The sequence below is a fragment of the Galeopterus variegatus genome, unplaced genomic scaffold, assembly GCF_000696425.1.
Source record: "Galeopterus variegatus unplaced genomic scaffold, G_variegatus-3.0.2 Scaffold512, whole genome shotgun sequence".
Lineage (NCBI taxonomy): Eukaryota > Metazoa > Chordata > Mammalia > Dermoptera > Cynocephalidae > Galeopterus > Galeopterus variegatus.
Window position 1 is genome coordinate 280,545 of NW_007726623.1, and position 13,138 is coordinate 293,682.

Consider the following 13,138-nt stretch of genomic DNA (forward strand, 5'->3'; position numbering starts at 1 on the left):
TTCTATTAAAGTGGAAACAGGATTGATTAATAGCAACTACCAATTATCAAGGGCCTACCATACTGCCTCTGGGCTTCATGCTTTTAGGTACATTTAGGTAATTCACAACCCTTCAAGGTTTTGTTCTCATTTTGCAGATGGAAAAACTAAGATTCTGAGAAGTCGGACATATTCCCCAATACACCACACTGCCTTTAACACCAATGTGGGAACAGCTGCTGAGCAACTAATCAAAGTGCTTAAGAGCATAACCCAGCTCCAGGCCCACCTTTGTGTGCACTCAGCCTGCAGACGGCAAAAGCAGCAGGTCTGCCTGGAATCAGATGGCTCTCAGAACAAGTTTGTGAATGGGAATTGCATGTCTTTGTGCACAGGGTGGAGAATCACTTCACAGACAAGATGGATGGGCAGCTCAGCCTGAAAACCATTGGTGGTGGCTCTGGAATAGCTCAGCTCTTGTGGCCAGTGGCTCCATCGGTGTTGGTTCAAGGGAAGAGGAAACGACAGCTAAGAACACTCACAAATGTATGAAAAGACAAAGAAAATGGAGAAACGATTCAGGAAGTCCAATACTGAAATAAAAGAAGTTTTAGAAGAACATAGTATAATCTACCATCCCCCAAAAAGAAAATTTCCCAAAACTTAACAAATGTTGGTCTCCTTGAGACCTGCACAGGCCATCACAATGAGTGGCAAGACATAGGGTGAAATTCCATGGTAGCAGAGACAAAGAAAGTATCTACATTTTTCCAATGACAGGAGGAAAAAAAAAAAAAAGGAAAATACAAAAAACAACATTTACAAAAGGACCAGAAATCAGAATGACACCAGCTTCCTCCATAGCAAGTCTAGAAAAGAACATTTTAAGACATAGAAGATCTGAACAATTTGTTCACACTTTCTCAGGAAGCTACCAGAAAATGTGCTTCACCAAAACATGGCTATAATACATGAAACCAAGACACTGACAAGCAAAGATGACTCCCCAAAGAAAACTGAGGGGAAACACCAGCAGCTACAGAGAAGGTGAAGAGCGACAGTCCTGGGTAAAGGTATGAGGCAGAGGGTTCTGAAAAGGATGGGTCCAAGAAGGAGATGGAGCTGATGGATTGCTGAAAGTATCTGACCCTGCTGAGAATAATTCTGCATAAGAGTCAGGGAATAATTAACCAAAATAGACATACTTTTAATACTGAGTTTATCTAAAAAGTATACTTTAACTATGCTGGAAGACAGAGGGAAGGAGCTATACATGTAAGAGCTAAAAACTGCTTTTCATAGTTAGAAAAGTCAACTAGATTAGAAATAGCTACATACAGGCATATTACTTAGAAATGTGGAAGTAAATATAAGAAAATGACTAAGAGCTAAAGGTAGCAGTCCCAAGTAAGTAAATCAGGGATGGGAAAGATGGAACAGATGATTGTTATTTTTTGTTATAGGCCTTGTGATACTGGTTGACATTTTAGCTTCTATGAATAGTCTTCATGAAATAACTACAAGTGGAATATTTTCAAAGAAGTTGAGAAAAGCTAACCTAAAGTAGAATCTGCTATGACGTGCCACAAATGATGGTGGTAAAATTATGTACAGAGCAAAAAAAGGCTCAGCTGAACAAATTTACAAAACTTATAAAAATGTAAGGCTGGCCAGTGGCTCACTTGGGAGAGTGTGGTGCTGATAACACCAAGGCCTTGGGTTTGGATCCCTATATAAGGATGGCCAGTTGCTCACTTGGGAGAGTGTGATGCTGACAATACCGAGTCAAGGGTTAAAATCCCCTTACTGGTCATTTTTTAAAAAAACAAAACATAAAAATGCAAGGTGTTTACAGCTTATGGCTACTCTTTCTATTAATCATCAGCAGGTACTTAGGAAGGTTTTTTTAATCTATCACATGTCACTGAACCAGTAGTATCAACAAGGAACTTCATTCACTCTCATGGACTTAGCCATACTGACCTGCTCTATCACACAGCAAACTGATGGCTTATCAGTGGTAAAGTTTTATTGAGATTTTATGAGCTCGGAGCCAAGATTAAAATTTTTCTGAACGAGAACAGCCCACAACCACAATTACTGAATGCTTGATAACTATGGAAACTCGTCTTTGCTGAAGTCTCTATGTTTCTTAACAAATTTAACCTAAAATTACAAGGCAAAACAGCAATGACATGCAAACCTTATACTACAGTAATGTCATTTCAACTACTAACTTTGGATCATAAAGATCAAGCTGCTTCACATACTTCCCACGGTGTCAGAAACTAAAGAAAGAATTGAGATCCCCATTCCCATACAAATTTGCGGTGAATATATTTTCCAAGCTTAAACATAGTTAAATGGAGTTTCAGACCTTGAAGTAAGGCCAAAGGAAATTTCCATACTTAAAAGTCCATTTAATTTTGCAATTGAAAAGCTTTCGCCTAATCTTCAATTGGAAGTGATTAACTTACAATGTAATGACATGCTAAAAAGCAAATAATCAAGAATCTAACAGAATTCTATATATGCCTTCCAAGTAATGAATATACTCAAGTCATATCCTTGGGGATCAATTAACAGAATATGGCAGTACCTACCTATCTGTATAAAAAATACATTTTCAAAGATAAAATATGTAAAATCTCATTACAGTTTAATATTAATAGATTAGATATACATTTGCAATAGATTTTGATGAGAGAGCAATTCTAACTTTGAACACCAATTAGGTGAAATGTTATCCCCCTAGAAAAAGAATTCTGTCTGGAGTTCAATCCCTGTACAGGCCAGCCAGAAAAAAGAAAAAGAAATTCCACTCTTCTCATTAGTAGATAGATCTGTTTTACAGAATGTTGAACTCAATTATTATATTCTGAATCTCATCAATAACAAAGTTTGTGAACATTTGTTTTCTCTTTTGTTCTATAAATACCTTCATAATATCCTTTTTCTTGGCCTCTTGGCCCACAAAACCTAAAATATTTACTATCTGGTCCTTTGCAATAAAAGTTTAGTCTGATGCTCCCTCAAGTAAAGTACCCTAACCTACAGTGCAGTTCTTCTCTAGGAATCCTTCTTAACCACCTGGCATTAATTCTAGGACTCCTAGAGACTTCTGGTAATTTCTTAAGAGAAGCGTTCACCCGTCCTAGTGTGGTACAGCATGCTGATGAGCAGAGATGAGTAAAAGAAGCAAAAAGGAGGAGTAGCTAAAGGTAAGGAATTGTTCTATAAGCTGCCAAAGCTAAGAAACTCTGCTAACAAAGAAAAAATAAAACAAAAAGGAGGGAGGCAGGGAGAAAGAGTTTCAAAAATATCCTGAGAAATGCCTCTGAAACGTTAGCTTCTACCATCAAACAATTAATGACACCTATTATGTAAAAAGTACTAATGATATAATGTAGAAGTCAAAACTTCTTGCTCACTATCACTATACTTGAAATCTAGTTAGAGAAAAAAACAATTCTAAAATAATTTAATGAGTTCGCAAAGGAGTGACCACAAAGGAACTGAAACAAGCCAGAAAGGTTTGACAAAAAAGGTAGGAAGAAAGATGACCCCTGGAAGATGTGAAATCAAATACACAGAACAATAATAAAACCACATGAGATAAGGAGCCAAGAGAAGAGGTGAATGAATACATGGAGGGAATTCTCCACATAGGATTCATGCAGGAGAATGATACGGAGTTATGGCTGGAGAAATCATAAGATTTATACAAGAATCTGAATATTGGGGCAAGGAGTTGGACAGTCTGTATAAGCACAAGGGGGAGCCTCCGAAGGCTGAGTAGGATCATTCTTGAGGGGCTGGAAGTGGAGAAAGGTCATTTGCAAAGCAGTATTTAAGATGCCTAGGAAAGATTCACCTGGGGATTAGAAGCAGAGACCCTCACAGCAGACCTACACTGTCTCCTGAGGTAACAAAGCCTGACCTAGCTTGATAGCAGTGAAAATAACTGATTGATCATCAGGATGAAAATAAACACAGGAAGAAGTGGCTAAAATTTCAAGTCTTAGAGCTAGCACCAGTTCAGAAAGGTAAATGATTAAATGGTTTGTGTCCACCCTCTCCTAGAGATACAACGGAGCAAACGAAATTGGATTAAGTGTATTTGCATTTCCCCAAAAAGGCCAATGTGCCACTTCCTATTAAATGCCAACTGAGCCAAAAGTCAAATGTGCAAAGTCAATCTCAGATCTGCAATAAAAAGTTCCAGTAAAGAGTTCCAAAGTGATAGCAGTTAGGACTCAAAAGGAGACCAGTGGATTTGGCTAGTATAAAACAAAAACAAAACAATCACTCTCACACACACATGCACGCGCGCGCACACACGGATAGGGGACCTATAAGCAGCAGCCTGGGTCACAGGTCTCTACTAGCAGTCTTTCCTTGTAGAGAAAGACTTCAGCTTGGTAGGCCTGGCTGGTCCTTCGTGCCCAGCTCAATAGCCCCTGGAAACAGAATCCCCTGATTTCTGCACATTCTGAGATATACCAAAGCAGACTATAGAGGCTTCTACTTAACTTCCTAAAAATATCACAGTACCATACAACCATATTGTACCTAGCTCAAAGAAACTGATCTCAACCTGGTTTATCTAGACTCCAGGATCTCACGGCAGAACACGGCTCTCCTTGACGGGACTCTCGGAAGGAAACACCTGATAATCTTAAGGGTCTTACCTTTCAAACCAAGTTCAAAAATTAAAAGAAATGTTCTCTTCTCTGTGGCTCCTTGCCCATTACAGGTAATCCTGGCAATAGTTTTCTTCAAATTTACTGCATTAGCAGATTATCAGGAATAAAGTGGGATATGGATATGAAACAGAAGCGCTCCTATTAAAAAAAAAAAAAGAGCAGGTAATCACATATGTTCTTTTTTGGTCTGAGACAAGCTGCCATTAGAAGACACTGGTTCAAGGTTTTGATTCACACAGAACTATACCTCAGAGAATTTAAAAGTTCTAGTAAACTAAAATTTTTCTATGTGAACACAAGAAAAACAGCACTGTCATTTCTCTACCTCAGTTTTTATCCTACACTAAACAATAACCCAGAAGTAAATATAGATGCCATTAGCAGTATCAGTGAGTAAAGAAGAAAAATACATATTCTTACCTTTATCTTATGAAAACATCAATGATATTCTTATCCAACTAAGGTCAACTACAAAGACACCAAACTTTAAAATATTAAAAGTTTAAGGCCAGCCCGTGGCTCACTTGGTAGAGTGCGGTGCTGATAACACCAAGGCCACGGGTTCGGATCCTATATAGGGATGGCTGGTTTGCTCACTGGCTGAGCGTGGTGCTGACAACACCAAGCCAAGGGTTGAGATCCCCTTACCAGTCATCTTTTGAAAAAAAAAATATATATATATATTAAAAGTTTATGGGCCGAGAGAGTGCGCCACCGGGCCGGCCCTACTTTTTTTTTTAAGGTACAATCTATAAGGACCAGAAGGAGACCACAAAACTGGACGGGTGCTGGAAGGGAACAGAAAGAATATTGATTCAAAGTTATTTAATGACTTAGATCCCTAAATCTCACCCTCTTCTATCCCTTCCTACATTGGCCGATGACCACAGGGTAAAACATTAAGTCTCTGAACTGGGAGACCCCAGCACAGACAGCTGGGAATTAGATCGCCATGCTGAAAACAGAGGGACTTTGTGAACTGTAGAATGAATGTTGAGACACAGGTACCCACTTGCCTGTGACACACGTCATACCTTGCCCACCCTCTGACAGATTCCTTTGCTAGGATCCTTTATTTCCAGCCAAGAGGCAAGACGTTTACTCTCCACACTGAAGACTAAAACTGTCTTTTGAGTGAGCTAGCTGATCTTGAGGAAAAAAGAGCTGAAAATATTCTGGGGGATCCCCAACAAAGGGAGTACAACTAATCGATCTGCTACAAATTCACAATGAGCGGTATACAAGACCAGAGCTTCCAATCAGCCACTCTTATTCCAACCTTTTTTTTTTTCCTTTTTCGTATAACTTCGTATAATGTATGCTATACGAAGTTATTACGTAGCCTCAGCTCCCGCCTGACCAGCCCTTGTCAGGTCTCCCTCGACGGGGATCCTGCGTACAGAGCGAATTTCCATTGTCCCACATTCTTGCCAACAGCTGACACCAGCAGAGGTTTTAATTCACACTGATCTGATGGATGTGAAGTGACATCCCCTTGTTGCACCAGTCATCCCTATATAGGATCCGAACGCGCAGCGGGAGCGCTGCTGCACTCCCAGCGCCGCAGTCTCCCGAGTGCGCCTCGGGCTTGGCCCTTATTCCAACCTTTTAAAAAAACTTTTCATTTTAAATTTGCAGAACAGTTTCAAGAGCAGTACAAGAAACTCCCACAGAGCCCTCACCTAGATTCACCAACTTCTGCTTTACCATTCCCTGTCCACATACATCCCTACCCACCCAAACACTTGAGAATTGCCCAGCCATCAGGTCCCTTTACCCTTAAGTGAGCAAGGTATTCTCTTACACAACCATAGTACACATGCCAAAAATCAGGAATTTAACATATTAGTTGTTGAATAGGGACTATGTAGTTCATATTTCTAATTCTGCCCATGATTTTATAATGTCCTTTATGGTACTCTCTCTTCCCTTCAACCCAGGATTACATCTAATGTCATGTCTCCTTGACTTCCTCTCATCTGAAACAGTTCTTTAGCATTTTTCATCTTTCATTTCACTGACATCTTTGAAGAATACAAGTTATGCATTTCTGGCAGGAAAACTACATAAATGAAACTTTATGTTTCCTAGAGCATCACACAAAAAGACACACGATGATGTCAATGTGTCCCATTATTGGTAATCATTTTGATCACTTGGTTAAGATGATATCTGCCAGATTTCTTCACTGTAAAGTGACTATTTTCCCTTAGTAATTAATTACTACTTAGGGACTATGGTCTTAGAACATTCACCCAACAGTTTCAGTGTCCCCTGGCAAATCTTGTCTGAATCTATTGATACTCTGATAGTTATAAAATGATGGGGGGCTTTTTAGCTCTATGGTTCTTCCAGCATTTATTAGTTGACATTCTAACTTCAGTAAGTTATGTTCCTTTCTCTCCACTAATTCTCTCTTTTCTTAATTCATTATCAGTATGCACTCACAGATTCTTACTTTATTCACTAACATCATTATTCATTTTGATGTTCAAACTGTCCCAGATGTGGCCAGTAGGAACCCCTTCAAGCTGGCTCTTGCATACTTTTCATGTTTTTTCATCACTTCCTTATTTCCTCACATAACATGTTCCGTGTTCATCTTGTGCATTCTCTGACCCAGTGCTGAAATCAGCCATTTCTCCAAGAAGTCCTGGTTCCTTTTAGTGGAAGATGTTATTGAGAAATGAAGATCTAAAAGCTAAGTATATTCATAGATACTGAGGTGTCACTCCCTTTGCCCTTCTATAGTGGATAAAGCTAGGAAAAAATGCCAATTTCATATGATTCAACTCTATGTGTTGTACATCCCTGACTTTTAAATATGAATGAGCATGATGCTGGTAACACCAAGGTCATTGGTTCGAATCCCCTACTAGCCAGCCACCAAAAAAAAAAAAAAAAAGAAAAGAAAAGAAAGAAAGAAAGAAAACCAATGACTTTCAGACACCTCTAGGAAACCTCTATCATGAAAAGTAGCAAAACAGACTGAAAAATGCAAGTTGGAGGAAAAAGACAACACAAATAAAGAATATAAAAAATAATAGTTGATGTCTCCAGAAAGATAAGAAGATAATGCATCCATTAAAACAACAACAACAAGAACACTACTTAAAAGGATACAGAGAATAAAAAGAGCTCTTGGAAATTAGAAATTTTACAGCAGAAATTTAAAACTGAATAGAAAGGATGGAAGAAAAAGCGGAGGGAAAAAAATTAGAAAATAGGAAAGAAAATTGAAAGACCAAAATGGAACATCCAACATCCAAGTAAGAAGGTTTCTAAAAGAAGAGAACAGAAAACAGAAGGGAAGAAAGCAGAGAAACAAGTCCCCAAAAAAGTCCCTGAAAATGACCCACACCAAGGAACATCACTGTAAAATTTCTTGACCCTGTGCACAAAGAAGAGCACAGATCTTCCACAAAGGATCAAAATCTGAATAGCTTCAGATTTCTTCAGAGCAAAATAGAAAACAAAAAGATAATGAAGCAACCACCTCACACCCATTAGGATGGTTACCATCGGAAAAAAAAAATAACAAGTGTCGACAAGAATATGGAGAAATTAGAACCCTCGTGCACTGTTGGAGGGAATGTAAAATGGCGAAGCCACTGTGGAATGTTGTAGTATGATGGTTCCTAAAAAAAATTAAAAGTAGAATTTCACCATATGACCCAGAAATCTTACTTCTGGGTCTATATTCAAAAGAACTGAAAGCAAGGTCTCAAAGACATATCTGTACACCCATGTCTGCAGCAGCATTATTTACAACAGCTAAAACATGGAAGCAATCCAAATACGCTCTTCAGATGTATGGAGATAGAGACATAGAGAGATAGAGAGAGAGAGAGAGAGAATTTTTTTAAAATGGCTAAATGTGTCCAAAGTATTATAGCTGCCTTTAGGAAAGGGGAAAAAAAGGTGGGATGGTTAAGGACTGCTGTTTTTCTTACCTAACCTTCTAGCACTAGTTGACTCTAAACTATGAACATATAAAACTTTGACTTAAAAAAAATTTTTTTTTAATAAATTTTAAGGAGAATGGTGGACTGGGAAGGAGTTTTAAGGCTATGGGAACTGAGCAAGTGTTGATGGTGAAGGAGAAGTGAGACAAGCATTATTTAGGAAATGGAGACATGGAGTTCCCGATCCTGACCTTGAAAGAATTTAACTGATGGTATCCAGACAAACTATAACATGAGACCACAGAAAAAAGCTAACTAAGCCAGAAAGAGATGATTGTTTTGAAAATTAGACATACAGGGCCGGCCCAGTGGCGCACTCGGTAGAGTGCGGTGCTCCCACCGAGGGTTCGGATCCCATATAGAGACCGGTCCGCTCACTGGCTGAGCGCGGTGCGGGCACGACACCGAGGGTTGCGATCCCGTTGCCGGTCATGGTACGGGCACAACACCGAGGGTTGCGATCCCGTTGCCGGTCATGGTACGGGCACAACACCGAGGGTTGCAATCCCGTTACTGGTCACGAAAAAAGAAAAAAAGGAAAAAAAAAAAAAAAAGAAAATTAGACATACAGATGATGGTGGAATCTATGAGGATGGTGAAAGGTTTCCCCCAAAGAACATGGAAGCTGAAAAATAGGGAAATCTCCCCAAGATTTAACTTCTAGGAAACTGTAGTTCTTACATCATAATTAAAGGACAAAATGAGAAGGGGGCATGGTTAGAGCAAGACTATTTAAAAACAGTGGAAGCAATACTGCACTATCATGGAAGCCAAAGGAGGAAAAATAGGACTTGATGATCAATAATATATTTATTTTCATAATTGCTATCATTACATTATTCTCTCAGAGGAAATGGATCCAGAGCCTCCTCCCCAAAAAGGAATCAAGACAGAGGGAAAAAAGAAAATATACTTTAATTTTTATATTTTTGCCAACCATTCCTTAAATGATCCCCATTCTTCTCAACAGCCATACAGTCTAACTCTTATATCACAAATCACTACTGACTCTGATTAAGGCCAATGAAGAAAATGCAAATGCAACACATTTATAAAAATATCATTTAAGAATAAGGACTGGTTTAACCTAAAACAGCAAAAGAACAGATTCTCAACCAAACAGCATCTAAATGCACTTGCTTAATCACAAAACTTGAGAATAGCAGGAATGAACAGCCACCCTTACAAACCCTTTGCGTTGGCACTGTAAAGTGTTTTTCAACGCTATTATTAGTTATTATCCCTACTTTATAGTTCAGCATAATTAAGAAAGGAATTGCTCCAAACCATCCTCTATGAACAATGAATTTATTTAAAAACAAAAAAAACTCACTTTAGGGAAAAAAATCTCCTCCCTATGCTCTCATATACATTTTATATACAAATACAATGTTTCTGCTGATACGAATTCACAAGAGGATGCCATGGCTATTATATAACAAGCAAGAAGCCTTTTCTTCATATATTATACACAACTAAAAATGCACTCTCAATTACAGACAGGTGATAATCCAAAGCCTGAACACACAAAAGCAAGGAACTCTACTTCTTACCAGAATCAGAAATCCTAAGGCAGACCACCTCACTCAGTGTCATCTTAATGCAGATCTCAGTGATCCCATTGCTGCAAGTGTCCTCAGACATGTTCTCCAAAATATCCAAGTTTAAAGAGATGGCAGACAATGAGACGGGAAGATAACCCATCTCTATGACACCTTGTTCATCATTTTATCTTCAATGCCTAGCACACTGTGAGTTTAAAAATCATCCACAAAATTTTGAATACAAAAATCATAAAAAAAATAATTTCACGGGCCTGCCTGGCGGCGCTCCCGCCGAGGGTTCGGATCCCATATAGAGACCGGTCCGCTCACTGGTTGAGCGCGGTGCGGGCGCGACACCGAGGGTTGCGAGCCCATTACCGGTCACGAAAAAAGACAAAAAGGAAAATAATAATAATAATAATAATAATTTCACAAACACGCATAATTGTGAGAAGTAACCTAAATAATACAACTTCCATGTCTTCAGAGGCATCTTCCAACAAAAAAAAAATTATATATAGGTAACTCCATCAGCTAGTTTCTGAAACACCAATCATTTTCATAAAACCCAAGGCAAGAATACCAAGGCTTCTAAAACCGTTAACTAAAAATCACCCTACCAAGAATGCAAAAAGACTACTGTGTGACGTACAAAACACACAAGGTAAATCCAAACTACCACCTTGTAAAAGCAAAATCATGTATGTAAAGTACTTTAAGGAAAAACTTTGGCACTGATCCGATTACATCACCGTCTGTCTATGCACCTTAATGGACACTCAAATCACTGCAGGCATACATGAAGCCGACCCAACCTAAGTCACTAATAAAATGGAGCCAAGTCATAAATTAGTAAATCAGCATCCAAAGTAAAACCCAGAGAACTCCTCTGCCTGTTATAACAGTGGGTAAGGACACAGATCAATAGCACAAAAGACTATATGATCCCAATCACCACGCTATACTTAGTTGGTTCAATCAAGATATACACTCAAACTTAATTTCACGTAAAAGCTAAAACTTCCATCATCCAGAGTACCAAAGCAAGAAAGACACCAAAACTTTTTGTATGGCATCCTGGCAACCAAGTGATTAAATGTGAGATAAAACTACAGAGATTGTTCTGCGGGGAAAGGAAAGGTTGAGGAGACGATGGTCAAAGGATACAAAGCCTCAATTAGACAGGAGAAATAAGTTTTTCTTTAAGATACATGCACAGCATGGTGAATATAGTAAATAATGCACTATACATTTGAAAATCGCTTAGAGTAAATTTCAAATATTCTCATCACAAAAAATGGTGTTTGAGGTGATATGTTAATTAGCTTGATTTAATCATTCCACACTGTATTAATAAATCCTAACCTAGATATATTTGTACCCTACAGATATATACAACTACAATTTGTTAATTTACAGTTAAAAAAATTGTTTTTTAATTTTAAGTACAGAGATCGAAAAATATGCTGAGCACCATGAAACTGAATGAATGTATTCACTGAAAACTCAAGCCCAAGGATGTCATTTTTAATTGGCAAAACAAGATACCTAAGACATGGCACAAAAAAACCAAAAAACAAACAAAAAACCCACTTCATGTAGGTTTCTACTACTATCCTAAAAAAATGGATGAAACATGAAAAAAGAAATGGCCTAGGCCACAACAAGTTGTAGCACTGCCATAGCTCTAAGACTCCAAGAGTTAAGTTTTTCCTTCTAGTTTTGAACACAAACCTTCTAATTTTTACTTGGCAATTCTAGTCATACTCATACACCTCGGTCTCCACCTCTAACAATTCTAAAGCTCCCAAAGATCAAAAAAAAAAAAAAAAAAAAAAAGGGCTCTAGACCTGAGCTGTCCAATTCAGTAGCTACTACCCACACATACTTGCTGAGTACCTGATATGTGGCTAGCAAGGCTAAGGAGGTGAATTTTAAACTTTGTTTAATTTTAACTATTTAAACAGGCACACCGACAGTTTAGGTAAAGAACACCATCATATAACGTTCTCCTGGACAGCACTTCTCTGACTCATATTAAAGCTAAGCACAGAATAAATGTTTACAGTTTATAATCTTGGATGAATTAAGATCACATCTCTAGGTCTCAACTTTCTTAATCAAAAAATGTAAAAGAGCTCAACTAGATGTCTCTATGATTCTAAAAGAACTACTACAGCACATAAATATTCATCAGAACAGTGGCAATGTAATTAAAGCCACAGTCCCCTTAAAATTATGGTACATACCTCGACCCGATGCCACAAGGGTATCATTTTACCCTCTCCATATTACCAAACTTAATGGGGATGACACATAGATTCAGTTCAGTCAATATCTGGGCATGTCACTTCATTCCTTTGAGCTTGTTCACTTATCTGTAAAATGAGGTTTAGACTAAATGGTTACTTAAGGCTCGTTAAATCCCCAAATTCTTAACTCCAATGGATCTAAGAAGTAAAGAAGTATAAAATATCAAATATAAGTGAAACCAGGATGGGCCGGCCTGGTGGCGCACTCAGTAGAGTGTGGCGCTTGGGAGCACGGCGGCACTCCCGCCAAGGGTTCGGATCCCATATACAGACCGGTCCACTCACTGGCTGAGCGCGGTGCGGGCGCGACACTGAGGGTTGCGATCCCGTTGCCAGTCACGAAAAAAGACAAAAAGGAAAAAAAAAAAAAAGGTGAAACCAGGATACTCAAAGAAATGAAGGGGGAAAAAAATCAATAAATACGAGTCTCGGGCCGGCCCGGTGGCGCACCCGGTGGAGTGCGGCGGCGCTCCCGCCGAAGGTTCAGATCCCATATAGAGACCAGTCCACTCACTGGTTGAGCGCGGTGCGGGCGCGACACCGAGGGTTGCGATCCTGTTGCCGGTCACGGTACGGGCGCGACACCGAGGGTTGCAATCCCGTTACCGGTCACGAAAAAAGACAAAAAGGAA

At 38.9% G+C, this 13,138-nt stretch overlaps 1 protein-coding gene across 1 annotated transcript in view; it reads right to left on the minus strand.

The window, feature by feature from the left end:
- Positions 1-13,138, minus strand: part of PPP6R3 (protein phosphatase 6, regulatory subunit 3) — a 137,226-nt gene that overhangs the window by 91,111 nt on the left and 32,977 nt on the right. Inside the window, exon 3 of the mRNA XM_008569576.1 lies at positions 4,671-4,823. The gene's annotated coding sequence lies outside the window, so the exon portion shown is untranslated. The remainder of the gene's footprint in view (positions 1-4,670; positions 4,824-13,138) is intronic.